Below are 8,714 nucleotides of genomic sequence, written 5' to 3'. Positions count from 1 at the left end.
CGTTCCAAGAGGCCTCTTTTGGGATTTTTTTTTTTTTTTTGCATGAGGATAGGTTATTTTTCGTATTTGTTCAGGAAGAAGATAGGAATTTGAATTTGGCCTTTGAAGCTTGATGTAAGAGATGGGAGAAATACCTGACGCGTACTTTCTCGCAGCTTTTGTTCAGTGATTGATATTACCACCATCTAACAGATGCATCATTTTAACTTAAGATGGAAACATTCAGTTTCTGAATTGTGTTCTTTTTGGATCATAAAATAGTGGTTGAAATCCAGAAAGCCAGTAATTCTAAGTGTAATCTTTCATCATCAGAACCATTTATAACTGATTAACTGTCTGAGCTGTGGAACCCCTTGAATATTAATTGAAGTTGTTTCTGTTAATGTAGGGTTCCTGGAGGAGCTGAGCTCTGTAAGACAGCACACAGTGAGTGAAATCCCAGCCGCTCATAATCGCAATCCACCTGTATTGGTACACTGTACAGCTGGAGTGGGGCGTACTGGAGTAACGATACTGAGTGATTTACTGCTTTACACACTTGATCACAACCAGGTAATAACCAGTTTGGGAGATGCAGACATGTAGCATACATAGAGGTTTGTCTGGTTTCAAACCATATTTGATCTGGTTTTTCAAAATCGTTTGTGATTAAGACCAAGAGGATGATCAACACAAATCCTTTTGTGCCATAATGTTGACCTTGCCTCCATCCTGTACACCTCATTTTCATAAATAAGGCTGTCAATGCCATATCATTGTGTATATAGTGGAAAAATTCTGCAATTTAATTCCAGAAGACAAGTCCTGGAATTGTAACATGCAATGCAGGCCGCGCCATAGCTCAAGCGGTTAGTGGCTGGCTTCCCACCGCGGCGACCCGAATTCGATCCCGGGTCTGGTAAAGTTGGATTTGTGGTGGACAAAGTGGTGTTGGGGCAGGTTTTCTCCAAGTACTTCGGTTTCCCCTGCCAATCTTCATTCCACCAATTGCTCCACAGTCACCCTCTCCTATCTTCCGGGGCTGGTACAATAGGCCAGAAGTGGGCGCAGTACAAGGGACTTAGTCCGACCCCACTAGCAATAAAGAAACAGTAAGTAGATGTGGAACATGTAAGTGTGAGCACTAAGAGTTCCAAGAACTTCACCATCATTGCCATTCACTGACATCTCCAATTCCTTAGTTAGTCACTTCTCAGAGCCTCATTTCCTTCTCCCTACAGCCTTTCCTCTTGTCTACAGCCCATGCCTGTTTATATATATCATCCTTCTCCCTATAATGTCACCTTGTTCTGGGTGTTCCCGTAGGTCACACTCAAGGACCCCTCATTCCTGTCAACACACTGCATACCCAAAGACCCCTCATCTCTCGCCATGGACCCTCTAGTAACACATTGCACACTGAACAACCTCCTTGTCCCACCACATTTAAATTACTTTTTAATGCCTGTACAGTGTTTACAAAATATTTTCTTACCTCGGTTGTTTATTGACAAAAATGGCTCAGTCACCTCTATGTACCTATTCTAGATACCTGCATATAATTTCAAATCCAATTTACAATACAATGTATTGTACCATTATTTCAAGTAAACAAATTTAGTAAAATATTAAAAAGATTCAGTACATTATTTGCTCCTTATAACAGGAAGAAGAAATAATCTTGCAAATCCCCTGGTCAGGTCAGGCCTCTCAGACCCCTAATGGGGTGTGGACCACACTTTTAAGATCTACTTATCCCATTTGTTATCATGACCTTCATGAAAAAATTTACAACCCATTGTATTTAAAGACATTCAGTTCCCGAGTCAGGCCTGCGTTGCCATGTACAGCATGGGGATGTCATGATGGAGATGTGGGTGGAGAGAGGGTGACAAGACATTTGTTGGTAGGTTGATTCATGCCAATGTTGCCAACCATTACAGTCCTGATGGCTGAGCTAGTGTGTGCGCTGCTGCACAAAACAGAAGTGGTATTCTGAAAATTCTTGAAGTTCATTCATTCATTTATTTTACATTCCATAGATCCGCAGTACAACAGGTAGGATATGGAACACGTCGAGTGGTACATATATAAAAGACAAATAAGCCAAAAAACAGAATCAAATAAAATGATGACAGAAATATAAAAAGTTCTATTACTGATAGTTTTAAAACTTGGTGACAATAAACATAATTTATTAAACTATATATATAAATTCTTTGGTATGTCATTGACTTGCAATAGCCTTAAATTGAAGATATTCATCAATGGAATAAAAATAATGTGTATAAAGAAAATGTTTTAGACAGGCTTCAAATTTCCTTGGATTATGAGATATAGCTTTAATATGTGGAGGAATATATATGAGACAGACTCCGTCTTAAATGCAGCAATTTTATTGTAGTTCTTTCTTCTTCCCTTCCTCCACACTATATGTTTCTGCCCTAAATGGCCATCATCAGGTGTGTATTCTTCTTACATAGCTGCTACACTGCCGGTAGTTTAAAATTTAAAATCACTAGTCTTTCCAATTATATGTATGTATAAAATCTTTGCTAACCTACACGTGTTTGATTTCTAAAATTGGCACTTTTTTAAACTTCAATTTTAGAATTGTTCCAATTTTAGAAATCAAATTGACGCGTGTAGGTTAACAAATGTTTATACATACATATAATTGGAAAGACTGTTGATTTTAAATTTTAAACTACGGGCAGTGTAGCAGCTATGTAAGAATCACACCTGATGATGGCCATTTAGGGCCAAAACATGTAGTGTGGAGGAAGGGAAGAAGAAAGAACTACAATAAAATTGTTGCACTTAAGACGGAGTTTGTCTCATATATATTGTGTGAGTGTAACAGGATGCTTAAATATAATAATGTGGAGGAAGATTGTTAAATACCCTAATACCCATACAGTACACTCCCTTTTGGTAAACTGTAAAATTTACTGTAGGCAGATAAGAATTATTTGATTGTCTTGTACCTGTATTATGCTTTTCTGAATTTAAAATAAAGAGATCCTTGTTATTGACCACAAACAACATAAGTGAAAAAATATATTGTTCAGCACTGAAAGTGAGTGTTAGAATTGACATTGAGGCATTTCTTTCTCTGTTCTATCTTTGTTTTCAGGCTACAGAACATCTGCCTAATTCTTAGGTTTATTTTATCTTTTCTGTAGTTTTCTTTACAGAAAGTAAGGAATATAGTAATTATTTAATCATTTCCCTACAGGAAGCAGATGAAGTAAGGAATATAGTAATATTTAATCATTTCCCTACAGGAAGCAGATGAAGTTAATGGAAGACCATATCAAGCAGTATAAAGACAATTATCCTGTGGACAAATATAAGAATTCTGTTTAACATATCATCTACAACTTGAAATGTTAAGATGTCTGGCCACAAGGACAGGATTGCAAGTTCTGTGAAGAAAAATGTTGTTTTAAAGAGTGAATTTTCCATGGATTTGCATGGAAGTACAAATACACAAATGGGAAAAGTACTTTACTATGAGGGTTTTTTAATTATTTTTATATAAATTGTATAACTTGTTTTATAACATTTTATGTGCTCCATATATGTATATGGTATTTTATTGTAACTTAATGTAAGCTGACACATATAATGCACATTTTCCATCATCTCATTTTGATTAAAGAACTGCAATATGTCAGAATTTGACTCTAGCTCCATCATCAGGTAAAAAAAGAAAGAGAAAAAAGTAAAGCTATCCCTATAAGAGGCTGTGAAGGCCCATAGGGTTGTGAGACGTTGAGGGTCCCACATTATCTAGACAGCTCAAAGATGGCGGTAAGGTTGTCAGCCTTACGCGCCAGCTGCTCTTTACTCCCCAGAAAAATTATTTAATTAATTCCTGGTACTAATTTCTGTTAGAGCCTGAGTCGACCCCAGGGCCATAGTGCAGCCAAAAGGCTTAGGTCAGTTGAAAAAAAATCCAATGACCTCATCAGAACTTGAACCCACAACCTCCTGGGTTGCAGCATAGAGCCTCAATCAACTACACTACCGCATATCAGATGGAAATATGAACGCTATTCTAGTCTATTTGATGGAGCTAATCTCTATCCCCATATGATTACTTCCATCTAACGGATGAAACAGAGTAGATACAAACAAAACCACATTCCAGAATCAGAATGAAAATTGAATGTCCACTTCAGTTTTTCTTTCACTGCTGTAAGTTGTCCGATAGCAGTCATTCCTTGGCATGGTTTGCAATGCTGTTGTCAGTTTTGCGTTCTCAAAATCTGATATTGCTCTGAGCTATATTTACTTTCCTTGTTCAGTTACTAACAGCAGGGACCGTCTATGTACTGCATGGTTTCAGCTTATTGTTGATTTATTATGTGTAATTAATAATTCTGTGAAGAGCTAAACTTTGATATCCATCTGCAGACTACATACCATTACCTTATGTTTGTAAAACTTGGAGACAAAATCAGTGAGTATGTTTTTAATATGATCTATAAAAGTCTTCAATCTTAAATACTGGTAAAATTATATTTGAATTAACTTTCTTATATGTGATCGATGATATGAACATTCCTTCCAGTATGCTTAACACATCTCACTGCTATAATACTAAATGCAGTACTGATGAGGTTTTGCAATTTGTTTTCACACTGAGAAGATTGCAGTCTTTGGGATATGATGTCATATAGTCTGTTAGATATTTACCAGACTTTGGGGGGAACCTTCTGCCTCCATTTTCAGAATGGAATAGTCTTTTACCCTGAAGATGGGGGCAGCAGGTTCCTCTAAAATGCTGGTAAATTTCAACCAAGGTGTCATGTCCCTGAAGACAGTAGTTTCCATAGTGATTGCTATGCAAACCTAGATCTTGATCTTTACTTGCTTTTAAAATCATAATGATCAGTTCTACCCACAGTTCTGAAAGTCTGCTCACCCAATCACCATGGGGGGAGTTTACAGAGACTGGTATCTGGTATGCACATGTTTGTATAAAGCAGTGTTTCTCAACCTCTTAAAGTCCAAGGACCAGTAAAATATCTGAAAAAATTCTGTGGACTAGTAAGTTATGTAGACCTATTTTTTTAAACCTATGTGGTATTACCGACATTTTGGACATACTGTGCCAATTAAAATGTAGTACAAAGTGGATAATTATCAGTCCAGTGTGACATACAAGTTTACAACACTTCAGTCTTTATGTTGTACGAGTTGTACGTATATGCGTTGTTGTTGTATAAGAACTATTTCATTTGGTAAAGGTGTTGCATACGCTATGTTATTTCATATGCATTTACTCTTAATATGTTATTTCATTAGCATTTAATTTTAATAGAAATGTAACAGATATGGTAGCGACACATGAGGACGCAAGCATGCAGGCGAGATAACCAAGGGGGTCAGACGTGTGACCTCCGTCTTAGGCAACTGTGTGGCTGCTAAAAAGCACGTACAAACAGGGTCCAGGGAGCGAAGCCCACACAAAAAAGAGGCTAGACATAAATAAGCAAACTAACAGAGGCCTGCTCTGAAATATTCCTTATGACTGGTGTGTCTTATTAAAACAAAGGATGAAAAAACAGTCTGATGCAGACGGAGCGAGAGACTAGTCGTTGACCGAGATAGCGGCTAGGTAGAGCCAAGACAGCCTTCCCTCCCTGGAACCCTGGCTATCAGTCCTCAGGTGTAGCGTACATGTGTAATCTACAGAAATTACTTAATAAACTCAGTTTGCTGATTACACCACTCTTGTCGGATCAAACGATCTTCCTCTGTCAACCCGCGTACCCAGCGATTTCCACGCGCGCCCCAGCGTAGGGAGCACGAGACCTAGACCTGACTTGTGCGCGGGGCATCCAGCGAGGAACTTCGGATACATCATTTATTCATCTTACATGTTTTGATTCAAAAGAATCATCCTCAGAGGCGCACCACTACGATCAGGAAACACTGTCACATAAGATGTTTTAACAATATGCACCTAAGCTATGAATAATGCTCACTGTATAAATTTTGTCACTATCACAGTTAGTTTTAATGTTTGTCTTAGGCATTCACGATGAAGCTTCTTGAAGTGTAGATTTACGTATGATGCTGTTTCTTTTAAGCATATTTGCTGGGTATTCTGATTGGGATTTTCCACTGCACGCGATATTAAATGTAATAAGTCTAAAAGCATGTTTTGAATACATATGGAAACATAATTAATTAAATTGGAAATAAACTATTAAAAGGGAATCATCATTGAACAAAGTTTTAAGCTTTATTAAACAAACAAAGAATATGATATAATTAATTTTTACTTGCTTATTTAATTTTAATTTTTTTTTTGGTTGGATAATTTTTAATTTAATGTAATTTAAGTCTGCTTGTGGACTACCTGTTCCATCATCGTGGACCAGAGGTTGAGAAATGCAGGTATAAAGCATACTGTGTGGTAATAGGCAAGTAGATTTTGATAATGTGCTGGTACAGTCTAGATGATTTTTTGTTTTAATGTTGACATTCCAGATTAATCTTTATTGTTCAGATGTTGCACTATGAAGTGACGCATACATGCAGTTCAGTTGGTTCAGCTTTGCAATTTTCAATACTCATATTAATGTTCAAATCTGGCTGCGAGCCCCAGATTACCCAGGGGCTTACTCCTTCAAATGCTATGTTCTTTTATATACTAGGCCAGCTTCCATTACTGATTTTTTTTACACTTTTGCTTATGTTCATAGGACTTCTGGCTGGCATGGTACATTTGTGATTCCAAGAGCTCCTTCAGCTCTTCCTTAGGTGGCACTGGATAATACTTTATCTGCGAGCACTCAGCTGACTGTAGAATCAGTAAATAAGGAAGTTAACATGAGACTGAGGAAGCTGATATAGGTTGAACTTTGAATATGTTAGTAAACTGTACATTTCATATGCTTCATTCTTCTGTCCGTATATAGCTCCTTAATATACAAAAAGTCTGGCGATGAAAGAAAGAGTGGATAGTATGTAGTCACATATTTCCTCCCTCCTGTTTTCTGTCAGCAGTATAATTTGCTAATCCAACTGTTATAGCAGTATGATTATTATGAGGTACTGAGCGGATTGGCAGAGGAATGACAAGCTATACTCACATCTGTAAAGAAGCTGCTTCGTTGTCTGTTGTGCAATTTAGGTTCTTATGGCAGTGAGCTTACTGTGTTCTGGGGTGTAACACCATGTACTCTGGTATTCCTCTACCCTGAAGATTGAGGCAACACATTCTTTCTCTCCAGCCCTCATCATGGAGGTAGCAGATTCCTCTTAAATGTCAATATTAGGCTACACAGTGCCACACCCCAGAGGAGTATAATATTTAAATCACAGCCATGAGATCAGCGATCCTTATAGAAGCTTTGTGGTTTTCTGCAATTTGTCCAAGTGAAATTAGACCACAGTTATTTCTTAATTTCGTGCAACCTGCTGTGCTGCAACATACAACTCTTTAATGAAGCGTCACAACACAGCAAATAGTAAAACATCAAAGTCAGCGTTCAGCTGTGGCTTTGCTACATGTTTCAGCCACTAACGGCCATCATCAGGCAAATACATATCAACAAAAATCTACCATTTAACTGCAACCATAAAATGGATATAACCCATATAACCCTATTAATGGTACAATTTTAAAAATGCTTATGTAAAAAATACAAAAGTTCAGATTATATGAAAATTAAAAATTGAAAGTATTATATAACAAGATAAATATTAATGATGTTGCAAGCATGCCAAGGAAGAGCAACAGAGAAGGAAGGTTCAGAGAATGTCCAAAACTATGGGGAGGGTGTTCTCTTCAGCCATTGTCACTCCAGGTGTCTCCTTCGCGGCGGCACTCCGAGGTAGTACAGCAGAGCAGCAACAGAGCCCTCAGGAAAGCCATGTTCCGGTGGCTTCAGCCACAACAAAGAAGCAGATTGTACTGGCCCCTGCCCTGCAGAAAGAAACAGGCCTGTCAATTCAGGCTACTCATCTAACAGTCAGTCTCTCGACATTATGTTGAGAGTAGTGACTGTAGTACAGCAGATTATGACAGAGGTCAGTGGTTCAGTGTCCGAGGAGGACAAATTAATGGCCATTACTAAAATTGTTCTAAACCTTATGAAACAGAATGGCCACTAGTGTTCATAGCATTTAATGGGAACGGCATTGGGAGGCAGCGCTATGAGCTCAGTAAACAGCTGCAAGATCTACACGTAGATGTGGCCCTGTTTTCAGAGACACATCTGAATCCGCATGAAAGGTTCTTTATTCCAAATTACCACTTTTATAGAATCGACCGCCACTCGGGCAGAAAGGGCAGAACTGCTGTTGCAGTAAGAAAAGGCATTCCCCATAACCATGTAGACCTACCACCCCTTGTTTCAGTAGAAGCGACAGGGGTCTGCATACCAATTGGTAACAGCGAAGTACTGCTTGCAGCTGTTTATAAATCCCCAGGCAGAGCCTGGAGTGACACTGACATCACTGAGCTCTTAAGCTTTAGACGTAAGTCTATTTTGGCAGGTGATTTGAATGCTAAGCACCCATTTTGGAATAGCAGAGTTTCAGACCACTCAGGCTTGAAACTCGTTGATTTATTTGATAAGAGTGCCTTCGAAATCTCAGCACCACAGTGCCCCACTCATTATTCCCCTGTGGGAAATGGTGACGTGCTGGACATTGTGGTTCACAAAAATATCAGAGTGTCTGATGTCATCGTCTCTGATATTTTGGATTCA

General features: G+C 38.3%; 1 long non-coding RNA gene across 1 annotated transcript; it reads left to right on the top strand.

The window, feature by feature from the left end:
• The first annotated feature begins 391 nt into the window (after positions 1-391).
• On the top strand, positions 392-3,707 carry LOC111869227. Its single transcript, XR_002843631.2, has 2 exons — positions 392-552; positions 3,267-3,707. It is a non-coding gene; the product is annotated as an uncharacterized LOC111869227 (long non-coding RNA).
• The last annotated feature ends 5,007 nt before the right edge of the window (positions 3,708-8,714 follow it).

The sequence above is a fragment of the Cryptotermes secundus genome, unplaced genomic scaffold, assembly GCF_002891405.2.
Source record: "Cryptotermes secundus unplaced genomic scaffold, Csec_1.0 scaffold2524, whole genome shotgun sequence".
Classification (NCBI taxonomy): Eukaryota; Metazoa; Arthropoda; class Insecta; order Blattodea; family Kalotermitidae; genus Cryptotermes; species Cryptotermes secundus.
The sequence above is the reverse complement of the archived record's forward strand: the minus strand, read 5'-3'. Positions and strand labels throughout refer to the sequence as shown.